At 31.0% G+C, this 20,801-nt stretch overlaps 1 long non-coding RNA gene across 1 annotated transcript; it reads right to left on the bottom strand.

Moving 5' to 3' along the window:
* Positions 1-496: 496 nt before the first annotated feature.
* On the bottom strand, positions 497-20,394 carry LOC127280799 (uncharacterized). Its single transcript, XR_007842877.1, has 5 exons — positions 20,138-20,394; positions 16,910-17,185; positions 14,278-14,553; positions 6,828-6,911; positions 497-683 (listed from the first exon to the last, which is right to left on the bottom strand). It is a non-coding gene; the product is annotated as an uncharacterized LOC127280799 (long non-coding RNA).
* Between the last annotated feature and the right edge of the window lie 407 nt (positions 20,395-20,801).

Here is a 20,801-nt window from a genome sequence, read left to right as displayed (position 1 = left end):
AAGAAATATTTTTTTCCAGTTATCAAGGAAATATGTTTGTACAAACTAAAAGTACATTTTTCACTGGTTCTCTGAGGGTATTTCTACCGGGTTTTCACCTCAGAAAGCCAGACAAAAATTGTGTACAAGTTATATCTAAGAAAACAAAAAAGCCGGAATATTTTTTTCTAGTTATCAAGGAAATATGTTTGTACAAACTAAAAGTACATTTTTCACTGGTTCTCTGAGGGTATTTCTACCGGGTTTTCACCTCAGAAAGGCAGACAAAAATTGTGTACAAGTTATATCTAAGAAAACAAAAAAGCAGGAATATTTTCTTCTAGTTATCAAGGAAATATGTTTGTACAAACAAAAGTACATTTTTCCCTGGTTCTCTGAGGGTATTTCTACAGAGTTATCACCACAGAAAGGGTGAATAATTTGTAAAATTTTAATTGAAAAAAAATAACGAATGAAAAAAAGAATACCAAAATTGAAATAATGAAGTTTTACCTTCGGCGAAATTTTAATTCCCTCTCATTAACGTTTTGACCACCAAAAAAAAAAACTTCAATAGTTATAATACTTTCTAACTAGCTCAGTTTAATATATCTGCTTCCTTTATCTTTTGATTTTGACATAATTTTTAACATGTCAATTATCGATACTTGAATTACCAGCTGATAAAATTTAGTATTAGACACCTGTTTTCCAATTTTTTATTATTTGCACTGCATTATTGTAAAAATAACTTTAATATACATTTTTGTTTGTTCTTCTTCAAGGACCTGAAAAAATTTAGGAAATATTACAAACTGAATTACCAATCAATTACTTTTTCCCGTTTTGAAAAAAAAGCGTTGTCAAACTAACAGTATATTTTTCACTGGTTCTCTGAGGGTATTTCTACCGGGTTTTCACCTCAGAAAGCCAGACAAAAATTGTGTACAAGTTATATCTAAGAAAACAAAAAAGCCGGAATATTTTCTTCTAGTTATCATAGAAATATGTTTGTACAAACTAAAAGTACATTTTTCACTGGTTCTCTGAGGGTATTTCTACCGGGTTTTCACCTCAGAAAGCCAGACAAAAATTGTGTACAAGTTATATCTAAGAAAACAAAAAAGCCGGAATATTTTTTTCTAGTTATCAAGGAAATATGTTTGTACAAACTAAAAGTACATTTTTCACTGGTTCTCTGAGGGTATTTCTACCGGGTTTTCACCTCAGAAAGGCAGACAAAAATTGTATACAAACATATCTAAGAGAACGAGTAGGCAGAAATATTTTTTTCTAGTTATCAAGGAAATATGTTTGTACAAACTAAAAGTACATTTTTCACTGGTTCTCTGAGGGTATTTCTACCGGGTTTTCACCTCAGAAAGCCAGACAAAAATTGTGTACAAGTTATATCTAAGAAAACAAAAAAGCAGGAATATTTTTTTCTAGTTATCAAGGAAATATGTTTGTACAAACTAAAAGTACATTTTTCACTGGTTCTCTGAGGGAATTTCTACCGGGTTTTCACCTCAGAAAGCCAGACAAAAATTGTGTACAAGTTATATCTAAGAAAAAAAAAGCCGGAATATTTTCTTCTAGTTATCAAGGAAATATGTTTGTACAAACTAAAAGTACATTTTTCACTGGTTCTCTGAGGGTATTTCTACCGGGTTTTCACCTCAGAAAGCCAGACAAAAATTGTGTACAAGTTATATCTAAGAAAACAAAAAAGCAGGAATATTTTTTTCTAGTTATCAGGGAAATATGTTTGTACAAACTAAAAGTACATTTTTCACTGGTTCTCTGAGGGAATTTCTACCGGGTTTTCACCTCAGAAAGCCAGACAAAAATAATGTACAAGTTATATCTAAGAAAAAAAAAGCCGGAATATTTTCTTCTAGTTATCAAGGAAATATGTTTGTACAAACTAAAAGTACATTTTTCACTGGTTCTCTGAGGGTATTTCTACCGGGTTTTCACCTCAGAAAGCCAGACAAAAATTGTGTACAAGTTATATCTAAGAAAACAAAAAAGCAGGAATAGTTTCTTCTAGTTATCAGGGAAATATGTTTGTACAAACTAAAAGTACATTTTTCACTGGTTCTCTGAGGGTATTTCTACCGGGTTTTCACCTCAGAAAGCCAGACAAAAATTGTGTAAAAGTTATATCTAAGAAAAAAAAAGCCGGAATATTTTCTTCTAGTTATCATAGAAATATATTTGTACAAACTAAAAGTATATTTTTCACTGGTTCTCTGAGGGAATTTCTACCGGGTTTTCACCTCAGAAAGCCAAACAAAAATTGTGTACAAGCTAAATCTAAGAGAACGAGAAGAAAGAAATATTTTTTTCCAGTTATCAAGGAAATATGTTTGTACAAACTAAAAGTACATTTTTCACTGGTTCTCTGAGGGTATTTCTACCGGGTTTTCACCTCAGAAAGCCAGACAAAAATTGTGTACAAGTTATATCTAAGAAAACAAAAAAGCAGGAATAGTTTCTTCTAGTTATCAGGGAAATATGTTTGTACAAACTAAAAGTACATTTTTCACTGGTTCTCTGAGGGTATTTCTACCGGGTTTTCACCTCAGAAAGCCAGACAAAAATAATGTACAAGTTATATCTAAGAAAACAAAAAAGCAGGAATATTTTTTTCTAGTTATCAAGGAAATCTGTTTGTACAAACTAAAAGTACATTTTTCACTGGTTCTCTAAGGGTATTTCTACCGGGTTTTCACCTCAGAAAGCCAAACAAAAATTGTGTACAAGCTAAATCTAAGAGAACGAGAAGGAAGAAATATTTTTTTCCAGTTATCAAGGAAATATGTTTGTACAAACTAAAAGTACCTTTTTTACTGGTTCTCTGAGGGTATTTCTACCGGGTTTTCACCTCAGAAAGCCAGACAAAAATTGTGTAAAAGTTATATCTAAGAAAAAAAAAGCCGGAATATTTTCTTCTAGTTATCATAGAAATATATTTGTACAAACTAAAAGTATATTTTTCACTGGTTCTCTGAGGGAATATCTACCGGGTTTTCACCTCAGAAAGCCAAACAAAAATTGTGTACAAGCTAAATCTAAGAGAACGAGAAGGAAGAAATATTTTTTTCCAGTTATCAAGGAAATATGTTTGTACAAACTAAAAGTACATTTTTCACTGGTTCTCTAAGGGTATTTCTACCGGGTTTTCACCTCAGAAAGCCAGACAAAAATTGTGTACAAGTTATATCTAAGAAAACAAAAAAGCCGGAATATTTTTTTCTAGTTATCAAGGAAATATGTTTGTACAAACTAAAAGTACATTTTTCACTGGTTCTCTGAGGGTATTTCTACCGGGTTTTCACCTCAGAAAGGCAGACAAAAATTGTGTACAAGTTATATCTAAGAAAACAAAAAAGCAGGAATACTTTCTTCTAGTTACCAAGGAAATATGTTTGTACAAACTAAAAGTACATTTTTCCCTGGTTCTCTGAGGGTATTTCTACAGAGTTATCACCACAGAAAGGGTGAATAATTTGTAAAATTTTAATTGAAAAAAAATAACAAATGAAAAAAAGAATACCAAAATTGAAATAATGAAGTTTTACCTTCGGCGAAATTTTAATTCCCTCTCATTAACGTTTTGTCCACCAAAAAAAAAAAACTTCAATAGTTTTAATACTTTCTAACTAGCTCAGTTTAATATATCTGCTTCCTTTATCTTTTGATTTTGACATAATTTTTAACATGTCAATTATCGATACTTGAATTACCAGCTGATAAAATTTAGTATTAGACACCGGTTTTCCAATTTTTTATTATTTGCACTGCATTATTGTAAAAATAACTTTAATATACATTTTTGTTTGTTCTTCTTCAAGGACCTGAAAAAATTTAGGAAATATTACAAACTGAATTACCAATCAATTACTTTTTCCCGTTTTGAAAAAAAAGCGTTGTCAAACTAACAGTATATTTTTCACTGGTTCTCTAAGGGTATTTCTACCGGGTTTTCACCTCAGAAAGCAAGACAAAAATTGTGTAAAAGTTATATCTAAGAAAAAAAAGCCGGAATATTTTCTTCTAGTTATCAAGGAAATATGTTTGTACAAACTAAAAGTACATTTTTCACTGGTTCTCTGAGGGTATTTCTACCGGGTTTTCACCTCAGAAAGCCAGACAAAAATTGTGTACAAGTTATATCTAAGAAAACAAAAAAGCCGGAATATTTTTTTCTAGTTATCAAGGAAATATGTTTGTACAAACTAAAAGTACATTTTTCACTGGTTCTCTAAAGGTATTTCTACCGGGATTTCACCTCAGAAAGGCAGACAAAATTGAGTACAAACTATATCAAAAAGAACGAGAAGGCAGAAATATTTTTTTGCAGTTATCAAAGAAATATGTTTGTACATACTAAAAGTACATTTTTAAATGGCTCTCTGAGGGTATTTCTACCGGGTTTCACCTCAGAAAGGCAGACAAAAATTGTGTACAAGTTATATCTAAGAAAACAAAAAAACAGGAATATTTTTTTCTAGTTATCAGGAAATAAGTTTGTACAAACTAAAAGTATATTTTCCACTGGTTCTCTGAGGGAATTTCTACCGGGTTTTCACCTCAGAAAGCCAGACAAAAATAATGTACAAGTTATATCTAAGAAAAAAAAAGCCGGAATATTTTCTTCTAGTTATCAGGGAAATATGTTTGTACAAACTAAAAGTACATTTTTCACTGGTTCTCTGAGGGTATTTCTACCGGGTTTTCACCTCAGAAAGGCAGACAAAAATTGTGTACAAGTTATATCTAAGAAAACAAAAAAGCAGGAATATTTTTTTCTAGTTATCAGGGAAATATGTTTGTACAAACTAAAAGTATATTTTTCACTAGTTCTCTGAGGGAATTTCTACCGGGTTTTCACCTCAGAAAGCCAGACAAAAATTGTGTACAAGTTATATCTAAGAAAACAAAAAGCGGAATATTTTCTTCTAGTTATCAAGGAAATATGTTTGTACAAACTAAAAGTACATTTTTCACTGGTTCTCTGAGGGTATTTCTACCGGGTTTTCACCTCAGAAAGCCAGACAAAAATTGTGTACAAGTTATATCTAAGAAAACAAAAAAGCAGGAATATTTTCTTCTAGTTATCAAGGAAATATGTTTGTACAAACTAAAAGTACATTTTTCACTGGTTCTCTGAGGGTATTTCTACCGGGTTTTCACCTCAGAAAGCCAGACAAAAATTGTGTAAAAGTTATATCTAAGAAAAAAAAAGCCGGAATATTTTCTTCTAGTTATCATAGAAATATATTTGTACAAACTAAAAGTATATTTTTCACTGGTTCTCTGAGGGAATTTCTACCGGGTTTTCACCTCAGAAAGCCAAACAAAAATTGTGTACAAGCTAAATCTAAGAGAACGAGAAGGAAGAAATATTTTTTTCCAGTTATCAAGGAAATATGTTTGTACAAACTAAAAGTACATTTTTCACTGGTTCTCTGAGGGTATTTCTACCGGGTTTTCACCTCAGAAAGCCAGACAAAAATTGTGTACAAGTTATATCTAAGAAAACAAAAAAGCAGGAATAGTTTCTTCTAGTTATCAAGGAAATATGTTTGTACAAACTAAAAGTACATTTTTCACTGGTTCTCTGAGGGTATTTCTACCGGGTTTTCACCTCAGAAAGCCAGACAAAAATTGTGTACAAGTTATATCTAAGAAAACAAAAAAGCAGGAATATTTTTTTCTAGTTATCAAGGAAATATGTTTGTACAAACTAAAAGTACATTTTTCACTGGTTCTCTGAGGGTATTTCTACCGGGTTTTCACCTCAGAAAGCCAGACAAAAATTGTGTAAAAGTTATATCTAAGAAAACAAAGAAGCAGGAATATTTTTTTCCAGTTATCAAGGAAATATGTTTGTACAAACTAAAAGTACATTTTTCACTGGTTCTCTGAGGGTATTTCTACCGGGTTTTCACCTCAGAAAGCCAGACAAAAATTGTGTAAAAGTTATATCTAAGAAAAAAAAAGCCGGAATATTTTCTTCTAGTTATCAAGGAAATATGTTTGTACAAACTAAAAGTACATTTTTCACTGGTTCTCTGAGGGTATTTCTACCGGGTTTTCACCTCAGAAAGCCAGACAAAAATTGTGTACAAGTTATATCTAAGAAAACGAAAAGAAGAGAATATTTTTTTCTAGTTATCAAGGAAATATGTTTGTACAAACTAAAAGTACATTTTTCACTGGTTCTCTGAGGGTATTTCTACCGGGTTTTCACCTCAGAAAGCCAGACAAAAATTGTGTACAAGTTATATCTAAGAAAACAAAAAAGCCGGAATATTTTCTTCTAGTTATCATGGAAATATGTTTGTACAAACTAAAAGTACATTTTTCACTGGTTCTCTGAGGGTATTTCTACCGGGTTTTCACCTCAGAAAGGCAGACAAAAATTGTGTACAAGTTATATCTAAGAAAACAAAAAAGCAGGAATACTTTCTTCTAGTTACCAAGGAAATATGTTTGTACAAACTAAAAGTACATTTTTCCCTGGTTCTCTGAGGGTATTTCTACAGTGTTATCACCACAGAAAGGGTGAATAATTTGTAAAATTTTAATTGAAAAAAAATAACAAATGAAAAAAAGAATACCAAAATTGAAATAATGAAGTTTTACCTTCGGCGAAATTTTAATTCCCTCTCATTAACGTTTTGTCCACCAAAAAAAAAATCTTCAATAGTTTTAATACTTTCTAACTAGCTCAGTTTAATATATCTGCTTCATTTATCTTTTGATTTTGACATAATTTTTAACATGTCAATTATCGATACTTGAATTACCAGCTGATAAAATTTAGTATTAGACACCTGTTTTCTAATTTTTTATTATTTGCACTGCATTATTGTAAAAATAACTTTAATATACATTTTTGTTTGTTCTTCTTCAAGGACCTGAAAAAATTTAGGAAATATTACAAACTGAATTACCAATCAATTACTTTTTCCCGTTTTGAAAAAAAAGCGTTGTCAAACTAACAGTATATTTTTCACTGGTTCTCTGAGGGTATTTCTACCGGGTTTTCACCTCAGAAAGCAAGACAAAAATTGTGTACAAGTTATATCTAAGAAAAAAAAGCAGGAATATTTTCTTCTAGTTATCAAGGAAATATGTTTGTACAAACTAAAAGTACATTTTTCACTGGTTCTCTGAGGGTATTTCTACCGGGTTTTCACCTCAGAAAGCCAGACAAAAATTGTGTACAAGTTATATCTAAGAAAACAAAAAAGCAGGAATAGTTTTTTCTAGTTATCAAGGAAATCTGTTTGTACAAACTAAAAGTACATTTTTCACTGGTTCTCTAAAGGTATTTCTACCGGGATTTCACCTCAGAAAGGCAGACAAAATTGAGTACAAACTATATCAAAAAGAACGAGAAGGCAGAAATATTTTTTTGCAGTTATCAAAGAAATATGTTTGTACATACTAAAAGTACATTTTTAAATGGCTCTCTGAGGGTATTTCTACCGGGGTTTCACCTCAGAAAGGCAGACAAAAATTGTGTACAAGTTATATCTAAGAAAACAAAAAAACAGGAATATTTTTTTCTAGTTATCAGGGAAATAAGTTTGTACAAACTAAAAGTATATTTTCCACTAGTTCTCTGAGGGAATTTCTACCGGGTTTTCACCTCAGAAAGCCAGACAAAAATAATGTACAAGTTATATCTAAGAAAAAAAAAGCCGGAATATTTTCTTCTAGTTATCAGGGAAATATGTTTGTACAAACTAAAAGTACATTTTTCACTGGTTCTCTGAGGGTATTTCTACCGGGTTTTCACCTCAGAAAGCCAGACAAAAATTGTGTACAAGTTATATCTAAGAAAAAAAAAGCCGGAATATTTTCTTCTAGTTATCATAGAAATATATTTGTACAAACTAAAAGTACATTTTTCACTGGTTCTCTAAGGGTATTTCTACCGGGTTTTCACCTCAGAAAGCCAGACAAAAATAATGTACAAGTTATATCTAAGAAAACAAAAAAGCAGGAATATTTTTTTCTAGTTATCAAGGAAATATGTTTGTACAAACTAAAAGTACATTTTTCACTGGTTCTCTGAGGGTATTTCTACCGGGTTTTCACCTCAGAAAGCCAGACAAAAATTGTGTAAAAGTTATATCTAAGAAAAAAAAAGCCGGAATATTTTCTTCTAGTTATCATAGAAATATATTTGTACAAACTAAAAGTATATTTTTCACTGGTTCTCTGAGGGAATTTCTACCGGGTTTTCACCTCAGAAAGCCAAACAAAAATTGTGTACAAGCTAAATCTAAGAGAACGAGAAGGAAGAAATATTTTTTTCCAGTTATCAAGGAAATATGTTTGTACAAACTAAAAGTACATTTTTCACTGGTTCTCTGAGGGTATTTCTACCGGGTTTTCACCTCAGAAAGCCAGACAAAAATTGTGTACAAGTTATATCTAAGAAAACAAAAAAGCAGGAATAGTTTCTTCTAGTTATCAAGGAAATATGTTTGTACAAACTAAAAGTACATTTTTCACTGGTTCTCTGAGGGTATTTCTACCGGGTTTTCACCTCAGAAAGCCAGACAAAAATTGTGTACAAGTTATATCTAAGAAAACAAAAAAGCAGGAATATTTTTTTCTAGTTATCAAGGAAATATGTTTGTACAAACTAAAAGTACATTTTTCACTGGTTCTCTGAGGGTATTTCTACCGGGTTTTCACCTCAGAAAGCCAGACAAAAATTGTGTACAAGTTATATCTAAGAAAACAAAAAAGCAGGAATATTTTTTTCTAGTTATCAAGAAAATATGTTTGTACAAACTAAAAGTACATTTTTCACTGGTTCTCTGAGGGTATTTCTACCGGGTTTTCACCTCAGAAAGCCAGACAAAAATTGTGTACAAGTTATATCTAAGAAAACAAAAAAGCAGGAATATTTTCTTCTAGTTATCAGGGAAATATGTTTGTACAAACTAAAAGTACATTTTTCACTGGTTCTCTGAGGGTATTTCTACCGGGTTTTCACCTCAGAAAGCCAGACAAAAATTGTGTACAAGTTATATCTAAGAAAACAAAAGCCGGAATATTTTCTTCTAGTTATCAAGGAAATATGTTTGTACAAACTAAAAGTACATTTTTCACTGGTTCTCTGAGGGTATTTCTACCGGGTTTTCACCTCAGAAAGCCAGACAAAAATTGTGTACAAGTTATATCTAAGAAAACAAAAAAGCGGAATATTTTCTTCTAGTTATCAGGGAAATATGTTTGTACAAACTAAAAGTACATTTTTCACTGGTTCTCTGAGGGTATTTCTACCGGGTTTTCACCTCAGAAAGGCAGACAAAAATTGTGTACAAGTTATATCTAAGAAAACAAAAAAGCAGGAATACTTTCTTCTAGTTACCAAGGAAATATGTTTGTACAAACTAAAAGTACATTTTTCACTGGTTCTCTGAGGGTATTTCTACAGGGTTATCACCACAGAAAGGCAGACAAAATTTGTAAAAGTTAATTGAAAAAAATAACAAATGAAAAAAAGAATACCAAATTGAAATAATGAAGTTTTACCTTCGGGAAATTTTAATTCCCTCTCATTAACGTTTGTCCACAAAAACAAAAATCTTCAATAGTTTTATACTGTTCTAACTAGCTCAGTTTAATATATCTGCTTCCTTTATCTTATGATTTTGACAATAATTGTTTAACATGTCAATTATCGATACTTGAATTACCAGCTGATAAAATTTAGTATTAGACACCTGTTTCTAATTTTTTATTATTTGCACTGCATTATTGTAAAAATAACTTTAATATACATGGTTCTCTGAGGGTATTGTCTACGGGTTCTTCACCTCAGAAAGCCAGACAAAAATTGTAGGACAAGTTATACAAACTGAAATACCAATCAATTACTTTTTCCAGTTATGAAGGAAATAAGCGTTGTACAAACTAACAGTACATTTTTCACTGGTTCTCTGAGGGAATTTCTACCGGGTTTTCACCTCAGAAAGCCAAACAAAAATTGTGTACAAGTTATATCTAAGAAAACAAAAAAGCCGGAATATTTTCTTCTAGTTATCATAGAAATGAGGAGCAAGTTTTCAAAACCTGATAAATCCATATTTTCTTATTTCGAGAAATTCAAACAAATGACTTTCCACACATAACCACTAGAGTTAATTTTAAAATAAAAAATTTATAATAATTTATTTCTATAACAATGTTTTTATATTCAAGACGTTATGTTTCTAATTGAACTTTATCATAATTGAGTGATTTACAGGTTCTGGTAATTTTTTCTAATATAAAACATACAAATTGTAAATCATCTTGGTTATGTCAATAAGTTTTTAAATAAAAAATTTGTAATTAATAAATTTTTTTCCTTAAATTTAACAGTGACAGATCGATTTGTGAGGTCCTTAAAATATTAAATTTATGGTTATCTCCATTTTTTTGAAAAATAGATTTATCAAGTTTTGAAAATTTGCTCCTCAAATATGTTTGTACATACTAAAAGTACATTTTTCACTGGTTCTCTAAGGGTATTTCTACCGGGTTTTCACCTCAGAAAGCCAGACAAAAATTGTGTAAAAGTTATATGTAAGAAAAAAAAGCCGGAATATTTTCTTCTAGTTATCAAGGAAATATGTTTGTACAAACTAAAAGTACATTTTTCACTGGTTCTCTGAGGGTATTTCTACCGGGTTTTCACCTCAGAAAGGCAGACAAAAATTGTGTACAAGTTATATCTAAGAAAACAAAAAAGCCGGAATATTTTCTTCCAGTTATCAAGGAAATATGTTTGTACAAACTAAAAGTACATTTTTCACTCGTTCTCTAAGGGTATTTCTACTGGGATTTCTCCTCAGAAACCCAGACAAAAATTGAGTACAAGCTATATCTAAGAGAACGGGAGGGCAGGAATAGTTTCTTCTAGTTATCAAGGAAATATGTTTGTACAAACTAAAAGTACATGTTTTACTGGTTCTCTGAGGGAATTTCTATCGGGTTTTCACCTCAGCAAGGCAGACCAAAATTGTGTACAAGCTAAATCTAAGAGATCGAGAAGGAAGAAATATTTTTTTCCAGTTATCAAGGAAATATGTTTGTACAAACTAAAAGTACATTTTTCACTGGTTCTCTGAGGGTATTTCTACCGGGTTTTCACCTCAGAAAGCCAGACAAAAATTGTGTAAAAGTTATATCTAAGAAAAAAAAAGCCGGAATATTTTCTTCTAGTTATCATAGAAATATATTTGTACAAACTAAAAGTATATTTTTCACTGGTTCTCTGAGGGAATTTCTACAGGGTTTTCACCTCAGAAAGCCAAACAAAAATTGTGTACAAGCTAAATCTAAGAGAACGAGAAGGAAGAAATATTTTTTTCCAGTTATCAAGGAAATATGTTTGTACAAACTAAAAGTACATTTTTCACTGGTTCTCTGAGGGTATTTCTACCGGGTTTTCACCTCAGAAAGCCAGACAAAAATTGTGTACAAGTTATATCTAAGAAAACAAAAAAGCAGGAATATTTTCTTCTAGTTATCAAGCAAATATGTTTGTACAAACTAAAAGTACATTTTTCACTGGTTCTCTGAGGGTATTTCTACCGGGTTTTCACCTCAGAAAGCCAGACAAAAATTGTGTACAAGTTATATCTAAGAAAACAAAAAAGCAGGAATATTTTTTTCTAGTTATCAAGGAAATATGTTTGTACAAACTAAAAGTACATTTTTCACTGGTTCTCTGAGGGTATTTCTACCGGGTTTTCACCTCAGAAAGCCAGACAAAAATTGTGTACAAGTTATATCTAAGAAAAAAAAAGCCGGAATATTTTCTTCTAGTTATCATAGAAATATATTTGTACAAACTAAAAGTATATTTTTCACTGGATCTCTGAGGTAATTTCTACCGGGTTTTCACCTCAGAAAGCCAGACAAAAATTGTGTACAAGTTATATCTAAGAAAACAAAAAAGCAGGAATAGTTTCTTCTAGTTATCAAGGAAATATGTTTGTACAAACTAAAAGTACATTTTTCACTGGTTCTCTGAGGGTATTTCTACCGGGTTTTCACCTCAGAAAGGCAGACAAAAATTGTGTACAAGTTATATCTAAGAAAACAAAAAAGCTGGAATATTTCTTTCTAGTTATCAAGGAAATATGTTTGTACAAACTAAAAGTACATTTTTTACTGGTTTTCTGAGGGTATTTCTACCGGGTTTTCACCTCAGATAGGCAGACAAAAATTGTGTACAAGTTATATCTAAGAAAACAAAAAAGCAGGAATAGTTTCTTCTAGTTATCAAGGAAATATGTTTGTACAAACTAAAAGTACATTTTTTACTGGTTCTCTGAGGGAATTTCTACCGGGTTTTCACCTCAGAAAGGCAGACAAAAATTGTGTATAAGTTATATCTAAGAAAACAAAAAAGCCGGAATATTTTCTTCTAGTTATCAAGGAAATATGTTTGTACAAACTAAAAGTACATTTTTCACTGGTTCTCTGAGGGTATTTCTACGGGGTTTTCACCTCAGAAAGCCAGACAAAAATAATGTACAAGTTATATCTAAGAAAACAAAAAAAGGAATATTTTTTTCTAGTTATCAAGGAAATCTGTTTGTACATACTAAAAGTACATTTTTCACTGGTTCTCTAAGGGTATTTCTACCGGGTTTTCACCTCTGAAAGCCAGACAAAAATAATGTACAAGTTATATCTAAGAAAACAAAAAAGCCGGAATATTTTCTTCTAGTTATCAGGGAAATATGTTTGTACAAACTAAAAGTATATTTTTCACTAGTTCTCTGAGGGAATTTCTACCGGGTTTTCACCTCAGAAAGCCAAACAAAAATTGTGTACAAGCTAAATCTAAGAGAACGAGAAGGAAGAAATATTTTTTTCCAGTTATCAAGGAAATATGTTTGTACAAACTAAAAGTACATTTTTCACTGGTTCTCTGAGGGTATTTCTACGGGGTTTTCACCTCAGAAAGCCAGACAAAAATAATGTACAAGTTATATCTAAGAAAACAAAAAAAGGAATATTTTTTTCTAGTTATCAAGGAAATCTGTTTGTACATACTAAAAGTACATTTTTCACTGGTTCTCTAAGGGTATTTCTACCGGGTTTTCACCTCAGAAAGCCAGACAAAAATTGTGTAAAAGTTATATCTAAGAAAAAAAAAGCCGGAATATTTTCTTCTAGTTATCATAGAAATATATTTGCACAAACTAAAAGTATATTTTTCACTGGTTCTCTGAGGGAATATCTACCGGGTTTTCACCTCAGAAAGCCAAACAAAAATTGTGTACAAGCTAAATCTAAGAGAACGAGAAGGAAGAAATATTTTTTTCCAGTTATCAAGGAAATATGTTTGTACAAACTAAAAGTACATTTTTCACTGGTTCTCTGAGGGTATTTCTACCGGGTTTTCACCTCAGAAAGCCAGACAAAAATTGTGTACAAGTTATATCTAAGAAAACAAAAAAGCAGGAATAGTTTCTTCTAGTTATCAAGCAAATATGTTTGTACAAACTAAAAGTACATTTTTCACTGGTTCTCTGAGGGTATTTCTACCGGGTTTTCACCTCAGAAAGCCAGACAAAAATTGTGTACACGTTATATCTAAGAAAACAAAAAAGCAGGAATATTTTTTTCTAGTTATCAAGGAAATATGTTTGTACAAACTAAAAGTACATTTTTCACTGGTTCTCTGAGGGTATTTCTACCGGGTTTTCACCTCAGAAAGCCAGACAAAAATTGTGTACAAGTTATATCTAAGAAAACAAAAAAGCAGGAATATTTTTTTCTAGTTATCAAGAAAATATGTTTGTACAAACTAAAAGTACATTTTTCACTGGTTCTCTGAGGGTATTTCTACCGAGTTTTTACCTCAGAAAGCCAGACAAAAAATTGTGTACAAATTATATCTAAGAAAACAAAAAAGCTGGAATAGTTTCTTCTAGTTATCAGGGAAATATGTTTGTACAAACTAAAAGTACATTTTTCACTGGTTCTCTGAGGGTATTTCTACCGGGTTTTCACCTCAGAAAGGCAGACAAAAATTGTGTACAAGTTATATCTAAGAAAACAAAAAAGCAGGAATACTTTCTTCTAGTTACCAAGGAAATATGTTTGTACAAACTAAAAGTACATTTTTCCCTGGTTCTCTGAGGGTATTTCTACAGTGTTATCACCACAGAAAGGGTGAATAATTTGTAAAATTTTAATTGAAAAAAAATAACAAATGAAAAAAAGAATACCAAAATTGAAATAATGAAGTTTTACCTTCGGCGAAATTTTAATTCCCTCTCATTAACGTTTTGTCCACCAAAAAAAAAAATCTTCAATAGTTTTAATACTTTCTAACTAGCTCAGTTTAATATATCTGCTTCCTTTATCTTTTGATTTTGACATAATTTTTAACATGTCAATTATCGATACTTGAATTACCAGCTGATAAAATTTAGTATTAGACACCTGTTTTCTAATTTTTTATTATTTGCACTGCATTATTGTAAAAATAACTTTAATATACATTTTTGTTTGTTCTTCTTCAAGGACCTGAAAAAATTTAGGAAATATTACAAACTGAATTACCAATCAATTACTTTTTCCCGTTTTGAAAAAAAAGCGTTGTCAAACTAACAGTATATTTTTCACAGGTTCTCTGAGGGTATTGCTACTAGGTGTTCACCTCAGAAAGCCATACAAAAATTGTGTACAAGTTATATCTAAGAAAACAAAAAAGCAGGAATAGTTTTTCTAGTTATCAAGGAAATCTGTTTGTACAAACTAAAAGTACATTTTTCACTGGTTCTCTAAAGGTATTTCTACCGGGATTTCACCTCAGAAAGGCAGACAAAATTGAGTACAAACTATATCAAAAAGAACGAGAAGGCAGAAATATTTTTTTGCAGTTATCAAAGAAATATGTTTGTACATACTAAAAGTACATTTTTAAATGGCTCTCTGAGGGTATTTCTACCGGGGTTTCACCTTAGAAAGGCAGACAAAAATTGTGTACAAGTTATATCTAAGAAAACAAAAAAACAGGAATATTTTTTTCTAGTTATCAGGGAAATAAGTTTGTACAAACTAAAAGTATATTTTCCACTAGTTCTCTGAGGGAATTTCTACCGGGTTTTCACCTCAGAAAGCCAGACAAAAATAATGTACAAGTTATATCTAAGAAAACAAAAAAGCAGGAATATTTTTTTCTAGTTATCAAGGAAATCTGTTTGTACAAACTAAAAGTACATTTTTCACTGGTTCTCTGAGGGTATTTCTACGGGGTTTTCACCTCAGAAAGCCAGACAAAAATAATGTACAAGTTATATCTAAGAAAACAAAAAAAGGAATATTTTTTTCTAGTTATCAAGGAAATCTGTTTGTACATACTAAAAGTACATTTTTCACTGGTTCTCTAAGGGTATTTCTACCGGGTTTTCACCTCAGAAAGCCAGACAAAAATTGTGTAAAAGTTATATCTAAGAAAAAAAAAGCCGGAATATTTTCTTCTAGTTATCATAGAAATATATTTGCACAAACTAAAAGTATATTTTTCACTGGTTCTCTGAGGGAATATCTACCGGGTTTTCACCTCAGAAAGCCAAACAAAAATTGTGTACAAGCTAAATCTAAGAGAACGAGAAGGAAGAAATATTTTTTTCCAGTTATCAAGGAAATATGTTTGTACAAACTAAAAGTACATTTTTCACTGGTTCTCTGAGGGTATTTCTACCGGGTTTTCACCTCAGAAAGCCAGACAAAAATTGTGTACAAGTTATATCTAAGAAAACAAAAAAGCAGGAATAGTTTCTTCTAGTTATCAAGCAAATATGTTTGTACAAACTAAAAGTACATTTTTCACTGGTTCTCTGAGGGTATTTCTACCGGGTTTTCACCTCAGAAAGCCAGACAAAAATTGTGTACACGTTATATCTAAGAAAACAAAAAAGCAGGAATATTTTTTTCTAGTTATCAAGGAAATATGTTTGTACAAACTAAAAGTACATTTTTCACTGGTTCTCTGAGGGTATTTCTACCGGGTTTTCACCTCAGAAAGCCAGACAAAAATTGTGTACAAGTTATATCTAAGAAAACAAAAAAGCAGGAATATTTTTTTCTAGTTATCAAGAAAATATGTTTGTACAAACTAAAAGTACATTTTTCACTGGTTCTCTGAGGGTATTTCTACCGAGTTTTTACCTCAGAAAGCCAGACAAAAAATTGTGTACAAATTATATCTAAGAAAACAAAAAAGCAGGAATAGTTTCTTCTAGTTATCAGGGAAATATGTTTGTACAAACTAAAAGTACATTTTTCACTGAGGGTTATTTTGTTCTCTGAGGGTATTTCTACCGGGTTTTCACCTCAGAAAGCCAGACAAAAATAATGTACAAGTTATATCTAAGAAAAAAAAAGCCGGAATATTTTCTTCTAGTTATCAGGGAAATATGTTTGTACAAACTAAAAGTATATTTTTCACTAGTTCTGTGAGGGAATTTCTACCGGGTTTTCACCTCAGAAAGCCAGACAAAAATTGTGTACAAGTTATATCTATGAAAACAAAAAAGCTGGAATAGTTTCTTCTAGTTATCAGGGAAATATGTTTGTACAAACTAAAAGTACATTTTTCACTGGTTCTCTGAGGGTATTTCTACCGGGTTTTCACCTCAGAAAGGCAGACAAAAATTGTGTACAAGTTATATCTAAGAAAACAAAAAAGCAGGAATACTTTCTTCTAGTTACCAAGGAAATATGTTTGTACAAACTAAAAGTACATTTTTCCCTGGTTCTCTGAGGGTATTTCTACAGTGTTATCACCACAGAAAGGGTGAATAATTTGTAAAATTTTAATTGAAAAAAAATAACAAATGAAAAAAAGAATACCAAAATTGAAATAATGAAGTTTTACCTTCGGCGAAATTTTAATTCCCTCTCATTAACGTTTTGTCCACCAAAAAAAAAAATCTTCAATAGTTTTAATACTTTCTAACTAGCTCAGTTTAATATATCTGCTTCCTTTATCTTTTGATTTTGACATAATTTTTAACATGTCAATTATCGATACTTGAATTACCAGCTGATAAAATTTAGTATTAGACACCTGTTTTCTAATTTTTTATTATTTGCACTGCATTATTGTAAAAATAACTTTAATATACATTTTTGTTTGTTCTTCTTCAAGGACCTGAAAAAATTTAGGAAATATTACAAACTGAATTACCAATCAATTACTTTTTCCCGTTTTGAAAAAAAAGCGTTGTCAAACTAACAGTATATTTTTCACAGGTTCTCTGAGGGTATTGCTACTAGGTGTTCACCTCAGAAAGCCATACAAAAATTGTGTACAAGTTATATCTAAGAAAACAAAAAAGCAGGAATAGTTTTTCTAGTTATCATAGAAATATGTTTGTACAAACTAAAAGTATATTTTTCACTGGTTCTCTAAGGGTATTTCTACCGGGTTTTCACCTCAGAAAGCCAGACAAAAATTGTGTAAAAGTTATATGTAAGAAAAAAAAGCCGGAATATTTTCTTCTAGTTATCAAGGAAATATGTTTCTACAAACTAAAAGTACATTTTTCACTGGTTCTCTGAGGGTATTTCTACCGGGTTTTCACCTCAGAAAGGCAGACAAAAATTGTGTATAAGTTATATCTAAGAAAACAAAAAAGCCGGAATATTTTCTTCCAGTTATCAAGGAAATAAGTTTGTACAAACTAAAAGTATATTTTCCACTAGTTCTCTGAGGGAATTTCTACCGGGTTTTCACCTCAGAAAGCCAGACAAAAATAATGTACAAGTTATATCTAAGAAAACAAAAAAGCAGGAATATTTTTTTCTAGTTATCAAGGAAATCTGTTTGTACAAACTAAAAGTACATTTTTCACTGGTTCTCTGAGGGTATTTCTACCGGGTTTTCACCTCAGAAAGCCAGACAAAAATTGTGTACAAGTTATATCTAAGAAAACAAAAAAGCAGGAATAGTTTCTTCTAGTTATCAAGCAAATATGTTTGTACAAACTAAAAGTACATTTTTCACTGGTTCTCTGAGGGTATTTCTACCGGGTTTTCACCTCAGAAAGCCAGACAAAAATTGTGTACACGTTATATCTAAGAAAACAAAAAAGCAGGAATATTTTTTTCTAGTTATCAAGGAAATATGTTTGTACAAACTAAAAGTACATTTTTCACTGGTTCTCTGAGGGTATTTCTACCGGGTTTTCACCTCAGAAAGCCAGACAAAAATTGTGTACAAGTTATATCTAAGAAAACAAAAAAGCAGGAATATTTTTTTCTAGTTATCAAGAAAATATGTTTGTACAAACTAAAAGTACATTTTTCACTCGTTCTCTAAGGGTATTTCTACTGGGATTTCTCCTCAGAAACCCAGACAAAAATTGAGTACAAGCTATATCTAAGAGAACGGGAGGGCAGGAATAGTTTCTTCTAGTTATCTAGGAAATATGTTTGTACAAACTAAAAGTACATTTTTTACTGGTTCTCTGAGGGAATTTCTATCGGGTTTTCACCTCAGCAAGGCAGACCAAAATTGTGTACAAGCTAAATCTAAGAGATCGAGAAGGAAGAAATATTTTTTTCCAGTTATCAAGGAAATATGTTTGTACAAACTAAAAGTACATTTTTCACTGGTTCTCTGAGGGTATTTCTACCGGGTTTTCACCTCAGAAAGCCAGACAAAAATTGTGTAAAAGTTATATCTAAGAAAAAAAAAGCCGGAATATTTTCTTCTAGTTATCATAGAAATATATTTGTACAAACTAAAAGTATATTTTTCACTGGTTCTCTGAGGGAATTTCTACAGGGTTTTCACCTCAGAAAGCCAAACAAAAATTGTGTACAAGCTAAATCTAAGAGAACGAGAAGGAAGAAATATTTTTTTCCAGTTATCAAGGAAATATGTTTGTACAAACTAAAAGTACATTTTTCACTGGTTCTCTGAGGGTATTTCTACCGGGTTTTCACCTCAGAAAGCCAGACAAAAATTGTGTACAAGTTATATCTAAGAAAACAAAAAAGCAGGAATATTTTCTTCTAGTTATCAAGCAAATATGTTTGTACAAACTAAAAGTACATTTTTCACTGGTTCTCTGAGGGTATTTCTACCGGGTTTTCACCTCAGAAAGCCAGACAAAAATTGTGTACAAGTTATATCTAAGAAAACAAAAAAGCAGGAATATTTTTTTCTAGTTATCAAGGAAATATGTTTGTACAAACTAAAAGTACATTTTTCACTGGTTCTCTGAGGGTATTTCTACCGGGTTTTCACCTCAGAAAGCCAGACAAAAATTGTGTACAAGTTATATCTAAGAAAAAAAAAGCCGGAATATTTTCTTCTAGTTATCATAGAAATATATTTGTACAAACTAAAAGTATATTTTTCACTGGATCTCTGAGGTAATTTCTACCGGGTTTTCACCTCAGAAAGCCAGACAAAAATTGTGTACAAGTTATATCTAAGAAAACAAAAAAGCAGGAATAGTTTCTTCTAGTTATCAAGGAAATATGTTTGTATAAACGAAAAGTATATTTTTCACTGGTTCTCTGAGGGTATTTCTACCGGGTTTTCACCTCAGAAAGGCAGACAAAAATTGTGTACAAGTTATATCTAAGAAAACAAAAAAGCTGGAATATTTCTTTCTAGTTATCAAGGAAATATGTTTGTACAAACTAAAAGTACATTTTTTACTGGTTTTCTGAGGGTATTTCTACCGGGTTTTCACCTCAGATAGGCAGACAAAAATTGTGTACAAGTTATATCTAAGAAAACAAAAAAGCAGGAATAGTTTCTTCTAGTTATCAAGGAAATATGTTTGTACAAACTAAAAGTACATTTTTTACTGGTTCTCTGAGGGAATTTCTACCGGGTTTTCACCTCAGAAAGGCAGACAAAAATTGTGTATAAGTTATATCTAAGAAAACAAAAAAGCCGGAATATTTTCTTCTAGTTATCATAGAAATATGTTTGTACAAACTAAAAGTACATTTTTCCCTGGTTCTCTGAGGGTATTTCTACAGTGTTATCACCACAGAAAGGGTGAATAATTTGTAAAATTTTAATTGAAAAAAAATAACAAATGAAAAAAAGAATACCAAAATTGAAATAATGAAGTTTTACCTTCGGCGAAATTTTAATTCCCTCTCATTAACGTTTTGTCCACCAAAAAAAAAAATCTTCAATAGTTTTAATACTTTCTAACTAGCTCAGTTTAATATATCTGCTTCCTTTATCTTTTGATTTTGACATAATTTTTAACATGTCAATTATCGATACTTGAATTACCAGCTGATAAAATTTAGTATTAGACACCTGTTTTCTAATTTTTTATTATTTGCACTGCATTATTGTAAAAATAACTTTAATATACATTTTTGTTTGTTCTTCTTCAAGGACCTGAAAAAATTTAGGAAATATTACAAACTGAATTACCAATCAATTACTTTTTCCCGTTTTGAAAAAAAAGCGTTGTCAAACTAACAGTATATTTTTCACAGGTTCTCTGAGGGTATTGCTACTAGGTGTTCACCTCAGAAAGCCATACAAAAATTGTGTACAAGTTATATCTAAGAAAACAAAAAAGCAGGAATAGTTTTTCTAGTTATCATAGAAATATGTTTGTACAAACTAAAAGTATATTTTTCACTGGTTCTCTAAGGGTATTTCTACCGGGTTTTCACCTCAGAAAGCCAGACAAAAATTGTGTAAAAGTTATATGTAAGAAAAAAAAGCCGGAATATTTTCTTCTAGTTATCAAGGAAATATGTTTCTACAAACTAAAAGT

Source organism: Leptopilina boulardi, unplaced genomic scaffold (assembly GCF_019393585.1).
Source record: "Leptopilina boulardi isolate dan_hultmark-lab unplaced genomic scaffold, ZJU_Lbou_2.1 LbouV2_255, whole genome shotgun sequence".
Classification (NCBI taxonomy): Eukaryota; Metazoa; Arthropoda; class Insecta; order Hymenoptera; family Figitidae; genus Leptopilina; species Leptopilina boulardi.
The sequence above is the reverse complement of the archived record's forward strand: the minus strand, read 5'-3'. Positions and strand labels throughout refer to the sequence as shown.